Raw genomic sequence first — 18,541 nt, 5'->3', positions numbered from 1 at the left:
GAGCATAAAACTCACAAAACTTAACGAGCATAAAACTCACGAAGTTCAAGATCAAAACAGATTCAGAAGCTGAATCGCGTGCGCTGTCGGTGATTGTACCTTTATCAAAGGCTCACATAAGCAACTGATGAGGAGCCTGAATGAAAATAACAAAGAGGGTCTTTTTTCAAAGTTGCAATTAACTGTAGAAAACAATTTAAAAAAATAAAGTCCAAATATAGTAGTACGGCGTATTGATGTATAGCAAGTAGTGCTGTACCAGCCTTAGATCCAAGACCTAAAAATGCATTATTTTTGCTCGTTAATTCCATCTGGAGAAGTTGTTTGCAATTTCTTCATCCAAAAGCTTTCCCGAGATACTCTAATGTTGTGGAGATCCTCCTGGGTGTGTCCGGCAGATCTAAGATGGCGACTCAGAGGGATGTCTGGTTTGCATTTGTAGTCACTGCGATGACCATTCATACGCCTGTTGAAAGGTTGTTCTGTTTCGACAACGTACTGCATACCACATCGGCACTGGAGAAGGTATATGGTATTTTCGGTTTTGCAAGTTACGTCGCAAAAAATAGCATCTCTTAGGCTCCTCGGTCTACGGAATGCCAGGACCGGGACCCCCGGAAAGAGCTTGGAGAGCTTGGGATGTTCCAAAATACCATAAAACAAAAATAACACCACAATACAGTGTCAATACTGTCAATCGATTGCGCAATTTGTAATATACATGCACGCTTTTAGTTGCGTTTAGTTTGTTGTTAAGGGACATGACTTAAATACTTAGGTGATTCGAAATTGACGCTGCTGCTCCATAACGCTGAACTATCCCGAATTTCACAAAATTAAAATACAATATTGTGTTATAACCTAAGACCGATTTAGCCTTCTCCGGTTACAATCGAATATGTATCAGTAACTTTATTACGTCATCAATATACAATAAATTACAGTGTAACAGAGATACATTGAAACCTTTCTAAACTAAACCCTTGTGGAATATAAAATTCAATTTAGTTCGGTTTAGACAGGTATTCGGAAACATTTAAATTGATATAATAGGACTTACAAAGTGTCTGGTTTAAATAGATTTTCACATTATTCAGGGTTTGGTCTGTTTGATTGTTGTTATTTTCGTTTTTGTTTTGTTTTGTTTTGCATTTTGTTTTTGTTTTTCTTGGTTTTTTGTTTACAAAGTCCATCTAAATCAATTTTATTTAATCAATTTGATTTATTTTTTTCACCTTCATAAACAAACATTTTATAGTAAAAAATGATTTCGTTTTATACAGGTTTCACGGTATATCAGATCTTCCCCTTATCATCTGTACCTAGATCGTTAGTCTCAAATGACTTCACCAGCAAGACACAATAATAACAAAATATGTTATTGATGTACCATGGAACATATAGATTTAATTTGGCAATGTTGTATATTTATAGTTCCCCGTCAAATATTATCACAACACACATGATAGTTCGATTGTTTTCTCTTCTGTAGCTTTCTCTACGAGATGATTACATCACGTGATTACATCATTTGAAAGATAGTACAAAGAGATACTTCTTCGCTTTTAGTACTTTGATTGGATGTAATGTTCTAATTTTCTAAGGTAGGACTTCAGTATTTTATGATAAGACTTCAGAGAAATGCCACTAATCTTTTATATTTTCCTTGGATGTAATATTCTAATTTTGTAAGGTAAGACTTAGGTATTTTATGATAAGACTTCACAGAAATGCCACTAATTTTGTATATTTTCATTGGGTGTAATATCCTAATTTTCTAAGGTAAGACTTCGGTATTTTATGATAAGACTTCACAGAAAAGTTATTAATCTTCTATTATCTTATTGGATGTAATATTCTAATTTTCTAAGATAGGACTTCGGTATTTTATGACTAGACTTCACTGAGATGCCACTAGTCGTTCTTATTTTGATTTGCATGTAATGATTTCATTTCTTAAGTAGGACTTTGAAGATGTGGTGATTTTTCTTTCCCTTCTTAAAGAGAACTTTGTTCTCTTTTTATGATTTTTTTCGAGTAGACCTTACAAACATACTACTGTTTGTTTATATTTTGATTAAGATTTAATGATCTTATTTCTAAGGTTGGACTGTGATGATATTGTTCCTCCGTTTAATGATCTTATTTCTAGGGTTGGACTGTGATTATATTGTTCCTCCGTTTAATGATCTTATTTCTAGATTTGGACTGTGATGATATTGTTCCTCCGTTTAATGATCTTATTTCTAGGGTTGGACTGTGATTATATTGTTCCTCCGTTTAATGATCTTATTTCTAGGGTTGGACTGTGATTATATTGTTCCTCCGTTTAATGATCTTATTTCTAGGGTTGGACTGTGATGATATTGTTCCTCCGTTTAATGATCTTATTTCTAGGGTTGGACTGTGATGATATTGTTCCTCCGTTTAATGATCTTATTTCTAAGGTTGGACTGTTATGATATTCTTCCTCCGTTTAATGATCTTATTTCTAGGGTTGGATTGTGATGATATTGTTCCTCCGTTTAATGATCTTATTTCTAAGGTTGGACTGTGATGATATTCTTCCTCCGTTTAATGATCTTATTTCTAGGGTTGGACTGTGATGATATTCTTCCTCCGTTTAATGATCTTATTTCTAGGGTTGGACTGTGATGATATTCTTCCTCCGTTTAATGATCTTATTTCTAGGGTTGGACTGTGATGATATTCTTACTCCGTTTAATGATCTTATTTCTAAGGTTGGACTGTGATGATATTCTTCCTTCGTCTTAACAGAAATACTATATACCGTTTATATTTTGATCGGGGTGTAGGATCAAATTTCAAATAAAAAGCAGGATGATGTGGTTTAAGAAATCCAGAACAGGTTGATTAGAAAATATCCTATGTACCGTTTTGAATACTGATTTTACAACTTCATTAAGCTCCGAACAGCGTGTGACGTTCGAAATTCACTCTAGGAGCTGCAGCCAGCCCTCTCAGAAAATGCAAGAAATTTGCAAAGACGGGGTAAAGTGAATGATTTTACACGACGTTATCAAATTGTCAAACGGCGTTTGAATTGAATAAAGCCTGAAAATTTCGAAAGGCCAGTCTGCAACAGTTAATGGGAGACAAAACAAACGTCTGCCGCTGCGTGGAGTTTTCCAATTCATGTACTGCCCGTTTGTGATGAAATATAGCGTAAATGAATTGTAATGAAAGCGGGTAATTTGGCGCTATATATAAAACTTGTTTAACCTATCGAAAATGATTTAGGCTAATCAAGACCATTGCAGTTGATTCCAAGTTTTCGGGTTTTACCTTGGTATCGTCATTTCTTATACGGATTTCTCCTTTGAAAATCTTTTAACTATTCCTTTTGAATATTTTTGTAGAAGATTTGATCAGTTCGATAATTCTGTCATTCCCTTCATCAGGATACATCTTTAAACTAATTCTTTAACTGGGATGCTATTTTCTATTTTTTATATGCTACCTGTGATGTGTACGGTTTTTATTTTTTTCCTTGCCTATACTTTACATAAAGATACTTCCCCGGAAGTTTACTTAACATTGTATTACATTTCTAACTTTCTCGTTGTTGCCTTCGTCAAAACTCCATCGTTTGACTTTTAAGTATCATTTTGTGTAAGAATCAGGCAATGGTTGGCACTTCATTTTTGTCAATTAGGTCTTGTTTGCCTCAAATATATTCAATACATATAGAAAACAACTGAAAAACTATTTAAATTTATTCTGAAGGATTGATGACGTAGATATTTTTTGACTGCTCAGATAAGAAAAAAGTTGAATTGAAAAGTTTCCCGCCATTTTTCTGTAGTGCATTTCAATCAAATGACCTATCAATATCTATACAAGGCAAATTTTACAAACACATTGACGGTTATTTCTGGAGGTTATAGGGTATAAATACTTGGTTAATGCAAAAAATTCTCTGTGTTTTTTTCCTTCATGTGCCACATCTTGTACATATTTTGCCTGATTCTTAGAGGGTGAAGAACTTAATGACATTTTTCCTGATTTCCAGGATAGATTTGGTAGATTTTGTTCAGGTTCGTGTAGAATGATTCAATTTCAGAAGTAACACGATTTCTAATTGGATTAAAAATTTCGTCCCTCATCTTATAGATAAATTTTGTAATGAATGTGATGTCATCAAATCTTTTTAATGACTTACTCGTTGATTTCAAAATGAAATCAATCCATGTTACTTTGATGCTTAAATTAGATTGATGCAAAATGCTAAAGACAAACATTGCAATGATTTGTAAGAGTTGTGTCCCTTACCCTATGTCTATCTCCTAAATATTCTGTAAATATATAGATGTACACGAATACATAAATGAATAGTTTGAAAAAAAAATACATGTATAATGATATTTGTACAGTAAGAAAAATGCCCAGCCAGTATTGGACTTGTATTGTTTGGTTTAGCACTGTAAATGTTAATTTGTTTATTGGACCCAATTTTTGCGGCAAAATAAAATGTCATGTGATTAGTTTTTAAACAAGTCACATTACCTTTTTTTGTTTTTTGTTTTTTTTGTTTTTTGTTGTTTTTTTTTTTTGTTTTGTTGTTTTTTGTTGTTTTTTTTTTTGTTGTTTTTTTTTTTTTTTTTGGTGGGGGTGTTTTTGTCTTATTGCTTTTTTTCAGGGGGGTGTTTTGTTTGTTTGTATGTGTGCCTTTTTACATGTTATATTTTTTAATTAATGAGCACAAAAATTTTTGATTTCACGGTATACCGGAAACAGATTAAAATGTCAAGCTTAATGACTGGAATTGTGTCTTTCTTGTTGAGTCAGCAATTTTAGGAAACTTTGACGAATTTTACAATGAACTATTATCTTTGAACGAATAGTTTTCTTGGTTGCAAAATATACTTTGTTTTCTTGTGTAGAGGTATGTTAATGATAACAGCAGCGTGTCTTAATCGAGACACGGTTTTGCTATCAGATGCAATCTAGGGAATAAATCCTTTTTCTAGTTTAATATGATCATGTTATTATTTTGTAAAAATGGGTGTTTTTGGAATTTTAATAATTGATTTATTTAGAAAGGAAGAATTTTTCAATCGATTTACTTAAACACGTACAGCAGTAATATTGCTTTGATTTTATTAGAACGTGTATTAGATTTATTGCCTTAGACTTTAGTGGTAACATTGTTAAATTGCATGATGTAACAATAGATTGTCTCAACCAATGCTGATATAGGCATCGAAAGGTAGAGATCTTTGTAAGAATCAGGCAAAAATATGAGACATTCAAATCTTTTTAGTTGACAAAATTCATCACTCTATTTAAGGCGGAAGACCTAAGGAATGAAACACAAATGATTGCAACGTTTGTATTCAGCAAGTATCATCAATCTCATGTAAGCAGCAAAGTAACTTGGATAGATTTCATTGTGTTTCAAATGAAAGCTTGATAAGCGATGGTGAAATTGAATATGATACAAACCACTGATTTCAAGAGTTGTGTCCCTTATCCTAGGTCTGCCTCCTTATAATGATCTCTGTATCACTGAATATGTTTGGAATTTTCTCTTTAGAATGTTAGAAAAAAATCAGATTTTTAAGAGTTCATTTGCAGCGTATTTCAAATGAAATTCCAGCTCATTTTAACAATCGCCAAGAAAAAGAATTTAAAACTGTTTTTGTTTTTTTTGTTCAATATTAATTACTACACACGTAGAAGAGCAGATAATTTCAAATACTCGAGTTTTGTGTTTGTTGCACATTCTGTTCCCTTGGAAACGCTGTATAATTATACGAATTCTTGATAACATGATAAAATTTGGCGGGAAATATTTCCTTGTACTTTTAAATCAGTTTCTACAACTTTATTGGTAAGTGCTTATATTAAATAAAAAATCACTATATCAGTCGACTGACTGAAATCGATGTAATGTAAAATATGTAGAGTGAAATCGATGTAATGTACAATATGCAGACTGAAATCGATGTAACGTTCAGTATGTATACTCTTTGTGAGGTGTAGTTAAGGCATTTCAGCTGAAAATGAAATTTTGCAAAGGATACTTCGTATATTAGGTTTGCTTCCGATTTCCTCCGCACACATGTAACCGCTTCCTGATTTATCATTCCAAAGGCTTAAAGGCTCATTTATTTTTATCACTAAACATTTTTTATTAAAATATTATTTAACTGCGTTGGACTATTATTGAGGCTTATTGGTGTCAGAATACAGATTGTAAACATTACAAGCCATGAGCTCTACTCATAAAAAAGTGATGTACGGTACTAATTACATGAAAGGACGGGGTTATATACTGATTGGGACAGAGATGTACACCTCGGGAGATCCAATTCCTCCGTTATTGCATATTTCGTTTTGACAGTGTTCAGTCGTTTATGAGACGTCTTCAGTTTTTATGTGTTATCTGTTTTATTCGGTTTTCTACACTGTGCATGTAGATCGTCATTGTTTCCTGACTTTACGTTCATGCCATGTTTTTGTAGTATCCCACCGCTGACGCGTCGGTATTTTTGCCGATATTTAGACGGAATTACTAAAGACCACCTCACATTCATATCCGTTCCGAAAAAGCTCTTCGTTTATATCGAAGTCAATTTGGGTCAATAGGCGTAAGATCTGATAACTTGCAATGGAAGACAGGACAAAAGAATTCAAACTTGAATTGATTAATACAAAGAAACATTTCTGATAGTTTAGTGTTCAGAAATGTATTTCCACATACATGTACATATATTTCTTACTGGACTTGTTTTCTTCAAATCCAAAACCCTTTATCTGTCAATTATAGATTCTACGTACATGTTAATGGCTGACTTGTGTGAAAATCGTCTATTTACTACCTTGTAATTAAACATGACAATGAAAATTACGGCACGAATTCTTTTTGATATCGTGTTAGTAAAAGCTGCATATATTTCCTGTAGGAAGCTGACAGCGCTTATCAATACTCCGTATCTTTTAGTGTGATAATTAGCTTCCGTGGTTCAATGCGCTTTTTTCACATAGTTTACCATTTTAACTGTCGATTTGAATTAAAGTGTTCCTAAGAATAAGATACATGCACATACATAATTGATTTATAAAATATAGTTATTAATTTATCTTCTTTTTTTATTTATTGAGTTCATTCTTTTTTCTTGTAAAATATATGACAGATTAATCAAGGGAACCAACGTTATAGTGGTAATCAAAAGAATGTAATTCAGGGACAAAAACCAGACATTGAAAACAGACACACACACAACAAAGAACATAGAGTAACTAAAATCATACATACAAAGTAACAAAAGCAAATAAGCAACTCGGACTCCACTAAAAACTGTGAGCATGGACCAGGTGCACCGGTAGGGTAAGCGTCTTCTCATGAGATTGACACCAATCATATCGCCAAATTAAAGTGCGCTTGGAATGATAAATATGGCGCAAATGATATCGCTAAATTAAAATACACTTGGATTGATCTAATATGGCGCCGGAATGATCGAATATAGCGCTAATCACATTGCTAAATCAAAGTACACTTGGAATGATCACTTATGGTGCCAATAATATCGCTGAATTAAAGTACACTATAAATGAACAAATATGGCGCCAATCATGTCGCTAAACTAGCGTACACTTGGAATGATCGAATATATAGCACCGATCATATCGCTAAATTAAAGTACACTTGGGGTGATCAAAAATGGCGCCAATCATATCGCTAAATTAAAATACACTTAGAATGACCTATAATGGTGTCGGAATGATCAAATATGGCGCCAACCACATCGCTAAATTAAAGTACACTCGGAATGATAGACTATGGCGCCAACGTAATCGCTAGATTAAAGTTCAATTGGAGTGATAGAATATGGCGCCAATGATATCGCTAAATCAATGTTCACTTGGAGTGATAGAATATGGCGCCAATCATATCGCTAAATCAAAGTTCTCTTGGAGTGGTAGAATATTGCGCCAATTGCTAAATAACTTTTAACAAATACACCATTACTGGTTTCCTTTCGTGCTTTCTTTTTTTTTTAATTTTCTTCTTGGTTTTCGTTTTTGTTTTGTTTTGTTTTGTTTTGTTTTGTTTTTGTTTTTGTTTTTGTTTTTGTTTTTGTTTTTGTTTTGTATTGTTTTGTCTTGTTTTTTTTCTTCATTATTTTATTCTATTTTTTTTATTTGTTGCTTTGGTTTTTTTTGTATTTGTTGTCTTGTTTTTGTGTTGTTTGTTCGTTTGTTTTTTTGGGTTTTTTTTTACTTTTTTATGGTTTTTTTGTGTTCTTATTTTGTGTTTTAGTTTTTGTTATTGTTTTTGTTTTTGTTTTTTTTTTGTTTTTTTTTTTTTGTTTTTTTTGTTTTTTTGTTTTCTTTTTTGTGTGATTTGTTTCTGTAAATTCGTCCATTCTGCCATAGCATTACTTATAATATATTGACTTTTGATTTTTTTGAAAACATTAGGGCGATACATAATTATTTACAATGTCAACAGCGAAGTTTTATTCGTATTATGTAATGTAAATGCACGCGGATCGTTTACCAGTTGGTGCGCAGTAAATCTGTCAGATTTTAATGGAATGTCTGCTCTTTGATGATTAAAATAGTACTTTTGAAGCAAAACTTTAGTTAAATACAATACTCCGTAAGAATCAGGCAATTTTTAAAACAAATTGTTATGTTGTGTCTTTTATCTTTCGTTGTTTGTTGTTTTGTTTCTGTTCGTTTGAAGAAATAATTTTAAAAATATGATAATAGTTATTAAGCAGTATAAGATATAATTATCTACAAATATGTATTATAAAAGTATCACGTGATTGTGAATGAGGTTATATGCAATAAAATGAGTTCGTGCATTATGTCACACTCAGGCAATTAGAGTAAATCTTAATGAAAATAATCGACCAATTAGAACTTATGTTACATATAAATTTAAATGATTATAACATATGAGATCGGTTTTAACTTCTCATAGGAACTGTCAAAAGTGTCGGCTCTAGGACAGTTCTAAAAGTGTCATAGAACAATTCTAGAACCAACTCCTGTGGTAGTTCTACTAGCAGAACCGGCTCTACGAAAACAGTTCTACTGTGGGGCCAACTCTTCTGACAGTTCTAGTAGAGCTGATTCTAGGAGAACAGTTCTACTGTGGGGCCAACTCTTCTGACAGTTCTAGTAGAGCTGATTCTAGGAGAACAGTGCTACTGTGGGGCCAACTCTTCTGACAGTTCTAGTAGAGCTGATTCTAGGAGAACAGTTCTACTGTGGGGCCAACTCTTCTGACAGTTCTAGTAGAGCTGATTCTAGGAGAACAGTGCTACTGTGGGGCCAACTCTTCTGACAGTTCTAGTAGAGCTGATTCTAGGAGAACAGTGATACTGTGGGGCCAACTCTTCTGACAGTTCTAGTAGAGCTGATTCTAGGAGAACAGTTCTACTAGTAGAGCCAGCTCTGCTAGAACTTTCAGAATAGATAGCCTTGGAACTGTCATAGAACTGTTCTTCTGACATGTCTAGGGCAGTTTTCTTGAGAGGTTAGAACTGATCGAATCTTTATATTTGGTGAAGAATGTTATTCGTAAATGTATGTAACATGTCTTTTACAGAAAATTGTTGGGGTGTTGCTCTATCTACCGATACGTCGATAAACCGACTGATACTTGTAGTTCATTTAAACCCGTCAAAACCGTAATTGTTTTGTACTTAAAATTCAGTTTCGTCCGGTTTAGACCGATTTTCAGTTTACCAAGCTTCAAATAATTTAAAGTGATAGAAATGGTCTGTAAAAGTCTTTGTCATTTTGTAACCCTCCGATATCATCCCTACTCAAGGATAAATCCAGGGAGTGCTGAAACCTAAGGTCCTTGTTATTGTGTAATCCTTCGATGTCCTCCCGACTCAAGGATAAATCCAATGAGTGCTGAAACCTAAGGTCCTTGTTATTGTGTAATTCTTCGATGTCCTCCCGACTCAAGGATAAATCCAGTGAGTGCTGAAACCTAAGGTCCTTGTTATTGTGTAATCCTTCGATGTCCTCCCGACTCAAGGATAAATCCAGGGAGTGCTGAAACCTAAGGTCCTTGTTATTGTGTAATCCTTCGATGTCCTCCCGACTCAAGGATAAATCCAGTGCGTGCTGAAAACTAAGGTCCTTGTTACTGTGTAACCCTTCGATGTCATCCCTACTCAAGGATAAATCCAGGGAGTGCTGAAACCTAAGGTCATTGTTATTGTGTAACCCTTCGATGTCCTCCCGACTCAAGGATAAATCCAGGGAGTGCTAAAACTAAGGTCCTTGTTATTATGTAACCCTTCGATGTCCTCCCGACTCAAGGATAAATCCAGTGCGTGCTGAAAACTAAGGTCCTTGTTATTGTGTAATCCTTCGATGTCCTCCCGACTCAAGGATAAATCCAGTGCGTGCTGAAAACTAAGGTCCTTTTTACTGTGTAACCCTTCGATGTCCTCCCGACTCAAGGATAAATCCAGGGAGTGCTAAAACTAAGGTCCTTGTTATTATGTAACCCTTCGATGTCCTCCCGACTCAAGGATAAATCCAGTGCGTGCTGAAAACTAAGGTCCTTGTTATTGTGTAATCCTTCGATGTCCTCCCGACTCAAGGATAAATCCAGTGCGTGCTGAAAACTAAGGTCCTTTTTACTGTGTAACCCTTCGATGTCATCCCTACTCAAGGATAAATCCAGGGAGTGCTGAAACCTAAGGTCCTTGTTATTGTGTAACCCTTCGATGTCCTCCCGACTCAAGGCTAAATCCAGGGAGTGCTGAAAACTAAGGTCCTTGTTATTGTGTAACCCTTCGATGTCCTCCCGACTCAAGGATAAATCCAGGGAGTGCTGAAAACTAAGGTCCTTGTTATTGTGTAACCCTTCGATGTCATCCCTACTCAAGGATAAATTCAGGGAGTGCTGAAAACTAAGGTCATTGTTATTGTGTAATCCTTCGATGTCATCCCTACTCAAGGATAAATCCAGGGAGTGCTGAAACCTAAGGTCTTTGTTATTGTGTAATCCTTCGATGTCCTCCCGACTCAAGGATAAATCCAGTGAGTGATGAAACCTAAGGTCCTTGTTATTGTGTAATCCTTCGATGTCATCCCTACTCAAGGATAAATCCAGGGAGTGCTAAAAACTAAGGTCCTCGTCATTATGCAACACTTCACTACCAAAATTTCTATGGGATAAATCTTGGAAGTTTCGGCCATTGAACGGCATCGTCATCATCACACTAACTTTCATTACTATAATACAATTTAACGATGAGATAAATCTGCCGATGGTATAGTCAGACATCTATTTCATTGTGTAAACCAGTGATGGTACAGATTGACATCTATCTCATCGTGTTACCCCGTGATGGTACAGCTAGAAATCTATTTCATTGTATAACATCATGGTGCTGCAGCAAGACATCTAGTCCATTGGGTAACCCCGTGATGGTACAGCTAGATATCTAGTCCATTGTGTAACCCCGTGATGGTACAGATAGACATCTAGTCCATTTGGGTAACTCCTTGGACGTACAGATAGACGTCTGTTTCATTGTGTAACCCTTCACTGCCATTATTTCTATGGGAGTAATTCTGTATGTTTCACGATACTGGAATACATTTGTGCTCTATCAACTGAACTCGGAAAATTATGAACACCATTCTTGACTACACAAATTCACTATAACGGCTTAGTCGTTATAAAAAGACTGTTTGGTCTTTCAAATGAAATATGGGGAAGTCAGTATAAATGGATCTAGTAGCCCAGTTGTTCTAGAATTAAACAGCATTTTGACACTAACAGCTTTCCACAATAATCCTATGTGGTCAAAGCAAAGCTGTTTTTTTTCCGATTTAAGAATAATACAGCATTCTGACCCTAGCAGGCTCCCGTAAAAGTAGTTGAATCAAAGCTATCAGTTTAGAGATTAAAATATAAAATAGAAATATGACACTTACAGGTTTCCCTGACAGTCCAGCGTAGTTAATTCAAGTTGTCAGTTTAGCATTTTTTAAAAAATAAAACAGCATTCTGACACCAACAGGCTTCCGTAGGAGTCTAATTTAGCGTTTAAAAATAAACAGCAATCTGACACCTACAGGCTTCGGTCATCTTCAGCATGGTTCATTAAGTCAAGTTTAGTTTTAGAACAATAAATTCTATAATGAATTTCTACATTGAACATTTTATCATATTTTGGTGTCTCGAAAGCTTTTTATGGACATTTGGCAGAAGTGACGTACGATAAACTTAAGATTTCTTCCCTATTAACTCGAGGTAAATAAATATTGTACAAAAAATTCCCTACGTAACTACATTTCTTTTAGGTCCCTCTAACTTACCTATCCTATTTCAACTACATTTGAATTGGCATTTTCTATTGATCTAATACCGATTGTACGAATTAATTATCGGGTTTGTATATCTCTCTAAATTAAGTTTTCTTTTTCTGCATATACCATAAATACCTCAATCACTTACATCCTTGATCAAATCATTCACTTCTTTCCAAAATTGTGTTTTGCAATACAATCACGTTAATGTTAGAAATCGTTTATACAGACGCATATAGTTTATAAGGGGTTTATAGTAGAAAAGACATTAACATCTGCATTGCAAGAATAAGACAACGCAGAAATACCAACTGTGAAGGCAGGTAATTGATTTAGTTACATACAAGCATTCTTTGGTCTGATAGAATGCTATGTGAAGACGGTATTGCACTTCTGTAAAATATCCCACCTTATCGACCTCCTTACCATATTAATACCTGGAACACTGGGCCATATAGCTTTAATAAACCCTGGGAAAAGGCGCCACAAAGATCCAGATACTTTTGATGGAAAATCAACTGACTGGGTGGACTACATTATACAATTTGAAAAGGTAGCCACCCGGAATACATGGACTCCACATGAGATGGCACAGCAATTAATAATGAGCCTAAGGGGAATAGCTCAGAGGAGCCTTAGTAAATTAAACCCACAGCAATCAAATGATTACTCTTTTATCAAAAAGATGTTAAGTCAAAGGTTAAATCCAACTGAGCTTGGAACAGCTCATAAATTTGAATTTTAGAATAGAAAAAAATAAAAATTAGAATCTATTTCTGATTTCGGACATTCATTAAGGAGACTTGCTGCCCAAGCATACCGAAATTTAGATTTACTTTCAATAGATTCACTTGTTATGGACCACTTTGTTGAGGGTATGGGAAATCATGACTTAAAAAGATACGTGCAGTTGTTAAACAAGCCTAAGCCATTAGATCCTATTGAATTTGAGGCTTTTGAAGGCTCAATTGACCAATTAAGAAAGCCCCATTTCTCAGATGAGATTAGAGTCCATTCTTATACTATAGCTGAAAAGGCAAATGACTCAAGTCTAAAACTTGAAAATAAAATAAGACAAATTATTTTTAAAGAATGAAAAAATGAATCTCCTAAAGGAGAGAGTTTTAAGGAACAACCAGATTTAGATTAAAAAATAAAGAAAATAGTAAATGAAAGTTAAAAATGGAAATTAGAAAATAAAAATTCTGAAGAGAAGCCCTTCAGAAAAAGGGACATGATTTGCACCTATTGTGGGGTGAAACGACATGTTAAAAGTAGGTGTTTCAAATTACGGGACAAAAAATTGTCAGAATCCCAGTCTGACACCCAAACAGAGGGAAACCAGAGCAGGCTGATTTGGAGGCCTACAAGTCAGCCCTTTCTGCAAAACAGGGGCCAAAAGTTAAAGACGAAACTTTTAAAAAAATTGAAAAGCCTAATTGTCCTAAGAAAAATGTCCTTTCAACCAGTCTAAACAGTTTTTACATTCCTGTAGAAATAAATAATATAAAACTAAATAAGCTAGTTGACAAAGGTTCGCTTGTATCTATAATGTCAGATGAATAAATAGGGATGCTAGGTATTAGGCCATCTGATCTGTCCAGAGCTGACAACACTCTACACACAGCAGATGGAAATAAATTGAATGTCAAGGGCAAAATAAAATGTTAAATGGAAATATATAATTTTTTCGTTGAACACCCAGTGATTTTTGCTCAGATAAGCAAAATTCAGTGGAATTATTGGCATGGACTTCCTGAAAAAACACAACTGTGACTTAAGAATTTCAGAACCAGTTGTTGTCATAAGTGGTTACACTGTAAAACTTAAATGTCAAAAATCAGACACTTGTGCTAGAATAAAGTTGTCTGAAAATGTTGATATTTACCCTAAAAGTGAAATACTTATAAAAAGTCACATACAGGGAGATTGTTTAGATATATATATGGTTAGACAGAATCTGACTTTAAAATTAAACAAAAAGGGTTATTGTTAACCAGATCCTTAAACAATTTGATACCTCAAAAAAAAAGGTTTATATAACAATACTGAATCTTAATGACAAATCAGTGAAGCTAAAAAGGAATCTTATAATAGGAAACATTGAAATTATAGACATGATATAAACTGAATCTGAAAAACCTGTAGTAGGCTATGATAAAATATTACCTGTACATCTTCAGACTTTACTTGAAAATACTTCCCCAGATTTAACCTTAGAAAATAAAGGGGGGATAACTCAACTTTTATTAGAATTTCAAGATATTTTTGTTGGTCCAGATGGGAAATTAGGCCAAACTGATGTAGTTAAGCATCAAATAAAAACTGGATCTGTTAAACCAGTAAGAGTTTCTCCTGTGAGAGTTTCAAATGCTCAGAAAGTTATTATAGAACAGGAATTAGAAAAAAAATGTTGGATAAGGGCGTCATTGAACCCATCTGTAGTCCATGGGCAAGTCCCATCTGTTTAGTTCGGAAAAAGGACCAAACAATTCGATTTTGTATTGATTTTCGCAAAATTAATAGTTGATCAGAATTAGAAGCCTTGCCCATTCCGAAAATAGATTCTTGTCTAGATGCCCTATACTCTGTAAAATGGATGTCCATGGTAGACTGTCAATCAGGTTACTGGCAAGTTTTAATGGATCAGAATGATAAACCTAAGACTGCCTTTATAACTCACAAAGGTCTTTTCAGTTTAAGGTCATGTCCATGGGACTAAATTCAGCAGCCTAAACATGTCAATGTCTCATGGACATTTACAGAGGGAAAGATGTCTCTGTTATTTGAATAACATTATCATTTTTGGTAAGTATTTTGAAGAAGCTATTGAAAATTATTATTAAGTTTTCCAAGCTTTAAGAGCTGCAAATTTGAAATTAAAACCATCCAAATGCACTCTATTTCAAAAAGAAGTCAATTTTCTAGGTCATGTTGTATCAGATCAGGGGATAAAATGTGACCCTACTAAGGTTGAAAGTGTTAAGGATTGGCCCCAGCCCACAAATGTTTCAGAAATCAAGAGTTTTATAGGGTTCTCAAGTTACTATCGTAAATTTATATGGAATTTCTCTGATATTGCTAAATTCTTTTGACAAATCAACTAGAAAAAAATCCACAATTTATTTAAACTACTGATTGTGAAAAAAGTCTTAACAAGTTAAAGGAGCTGCTTATATCAGACCCATTTTGTCCTATTGATGAAGGCCAATACATTTTATCCTATTGATGAAGGCCAATACATTTTGGACACAGATGCTAGTCCTTACTGTATAGGTGCTGTCCTCTCTCAAAACTGGGAGCAGAATATTATTTCTTATGCTACTAAGACCCTTTAGTAAATGTCAGAGAAATTATTGTAATAGAAAAAGGGAAGTTTTAGCCATAGTCACTTTTGCACGGTAATTTCGCCATTATTTATTTGGACAGAAGTTCATAGTCCGCACAGATCATGCTTCCTTGACCTGGTTAATGAATTTAAAAGAACGTGAAGGTGTTAGCTAGGTAGATAAGCATCCTTGATAATTTTGATTTTGAAATACAATACAGAAAAGACACTAATCACAAAAATGCTGATGCTTTGTCACGTGAGGAAATGTAAAAGGGAGGATTGTCAAGATTGTTACCCCTCCCCGGTAGGCTCCATTTTCCAACGTCGGACTGAGGAAAATGCAAACTGCCAGGATTGTGATCAATCCTACTCAGCGAACTGTCCATCAGTCTTGGCTGAGGAAAAAGAACTCTTGGACACAATAGATTGTTCCTTCATTGACTTCCTAGCTCAAAACCGTGAACCAAATTGGTTTGATTTTTGGTCTCTGCAAGTAATCAAAAATCTGCAATAAATGACATTGTAATAGGGGACATTTTAAATATGATATTAAATGAAGAAAAAAAAACTTCAAAACAAGAAACAGCAGATTTACATCCTTCAGCTAAACATTTGTTATGATAGTGGGACAATTTGGTAGTTTTGAATAATATTTTATATAAAAGGTAAATAAAAGAGGATGATGTAGAAATTTTACAATTAGTTGCTCCAAAAGAAATTAGAGGAATAATTTTTCATCAGCTGTTATAATAAAATAGCTGGTCATTTTGGTATTGATATGACTATAAATTCTATAAGAAACAGGTTTTACTGGCCTCGTATAAATGAAGATGTCAAACATTGGTGTGCCAAATGTGAAATTTGTGCAAGATGTAAACCTGGTCCAGGTCTTGGCAGGTCCCCTTTACGCCAAAGTCAGTGTGGTGCTCCCCTTGAAAGAATAGGGATTGATATAGTAGGACCTTTACCAATCAAAGAAAATAACATTGAATACATTATTGTGGTTGGTGATTATTTTAGTAAATGGAAAGAGGCATACGCCGTACCCAACCACACTGCTTTAACAGTTGCAGACAGTTATTAACGGAATTCATTTGTCGCTTTGGATACCCTTTGTCGATACATTCGGACCAAGGACGGGGATTTGAATCCCAACTGATTAAAATTTCATGTGACAAACTAGGTATTGAGAAAGCAAGGTCGACTCCTTACAGGCCCAAAAGCTCTGGTTTAGTCGAAAGGTTCAATAGAACATTAAAACAGATGTTAACTATGTTTGTTAATTCTCATTGTAACAATTGGGATGACCATATTCAATATTTAATGATGGCATATCGCAGTACGGTTCATGGTAGTACCAAATGCACTCCAAACTTTTGATGTTTGGTAGAGAAAATCATCGTCCTGTTGATATATTGTTTGGCTTACCCCTTTTGGGAGAAGGACTTTTGCCCTATTAAATATGTGGAGTGGATTAAATATACCTTAAGAGATGCTTTTGTCAATAATAGAGGCCTTAAAGTACGTTCTTATGAACCACATGACTGGGTGTGACGATGGTACCCACCCAAAATTAACCAGCCACTAGCCAGTTGTTGGGTAGGACCATATTTAGTTATTAAAAAACTTACTGCTTTAAATTACAAAATATGAAAAGATGTCACTATTTCACCAATAAATGTACATATTGATCATTTAAAACCATATCGTGGTAAAAATCCACCAGAAAACTGGCTGTTGTCTACAGATCAAAATACACATGATTTTACTCAAGATATCAGTTTTCCTGGTCATAGCATAAATGTCTCTGCGTCCGATGTTTTACCACATACCGCTGATCACAACTCGTACTGGCAGACTCGTTAAACCACGGGAAAATATTAGATTTATAAAACAGAACAAAAGCAAATATCTTTCATTTATCAACATAAACACTTTAACTATTTATCATGTTTATTTGTACATGTTATATTATTTTTAATTTATTAAATTTCGTACTTTATTATTATGTACCATGTACTTAAAGAATTTTTGTATATTTTCAGAATGGACGATGCATTAGATATCCACCCTGATGAGCAGGAATTATCCGAATTACCATCATCTCTCACCAGTTCCGTACCAGTATTTAATCCAGTGGGAATGTACTGTCTGGTACCACAATGCTCGTCGACAGTTAAAAATTACAGACACTCAGATTTGTAACGGCATTGGAATCACGTTTACAGAGTTTAATTATATATATAAATATACAGTTTGCAGAAAAAAAGTTTGAGTTACGTTATCGTGCGAACAAAAAACATGTGGCTCGAGTCCATAAAGACGATGATGTAGACAGAAGCATCGTTTCTAAGCGTGTCAAGAATAAAACATACATTTGTCCTGGTGATAACCTTTTACCACCATATGGTACTCCAACAGAAAGACACCATCTTAGGAGGGAGGCACGTTTGTAAGACGCGTATAGAAGACAAAATCTTCAAGATAAAACAAACATACTTGCAGATAGTCAAAACACAAAGGAATACTGAAACCCTAGATGATGAGACAGACTGATTTGTGTTGATAATATTTTTTTTTTTTTGAGATTTGACTTAAATATTGCTTAATTATTTACTTTTGAGATATATTTCTTTATGAATTTAAAATGATAATTATATTTCTAGAATTACTTTAATTTTGATAAATCTATATTGTTGTTGATTATTGCATAGTTTATAATATAGTATCAGATGGAAAATGTCTATTGTGCTGTGAGATAAGTATTAGATGGTTTCTTTTGGGTCTGTTATTTTTCTCAATGACTTACAGTGGTTTCCACGTCTCTGCTTTGAATCACTTTGTATTGTGGTCTCAATTTATAGTCATGCTTTAGTAATTGTT

The 18,541-nt window shown here is 34.3% G+C and overlaps 1 long non-coding RNA gene across 1 annotated transcript; it reads left to right on the top strand.

Moving 5' to 3' along the window:
- The first annotated feature begins 1,015 nt into the window (after positions 1 to 1,015).
- Positions 1,016 to 18,364, top strand: LOC148600594 (uncharacterized). Its single transcript, XR_015917775.1, has 2 exons — positions 1,016 to 1,604; positions 17,704 to 18,364. It is a non-coding gene; the product is annotated as an uncharacterized LOC148600594 (long non-coding RNA).
- The last annotated feature ends 177 nt before the right edge of the window (positions 18,365 to 18,541 follow it).

The sequence above is a fragment of the Perna viridis genome, chromosome 13 (genome assembly GCF_037379345.1).
Source record: "Perna viridis isolate PV_CMFRI_1.1 ecotype Kerala chromosome 13, ASM3737934v1, whole genome shotgun sequence".
Taxonomy (NCBI): Eukaryota; Metazoa; Mollusca; class Bivalvia; order Mytilida; family Mytilidae; genus Perna; species Perna viridis.
This window is presented reverse-complemented; position numbering and strand designations above follow the sequence as displayed.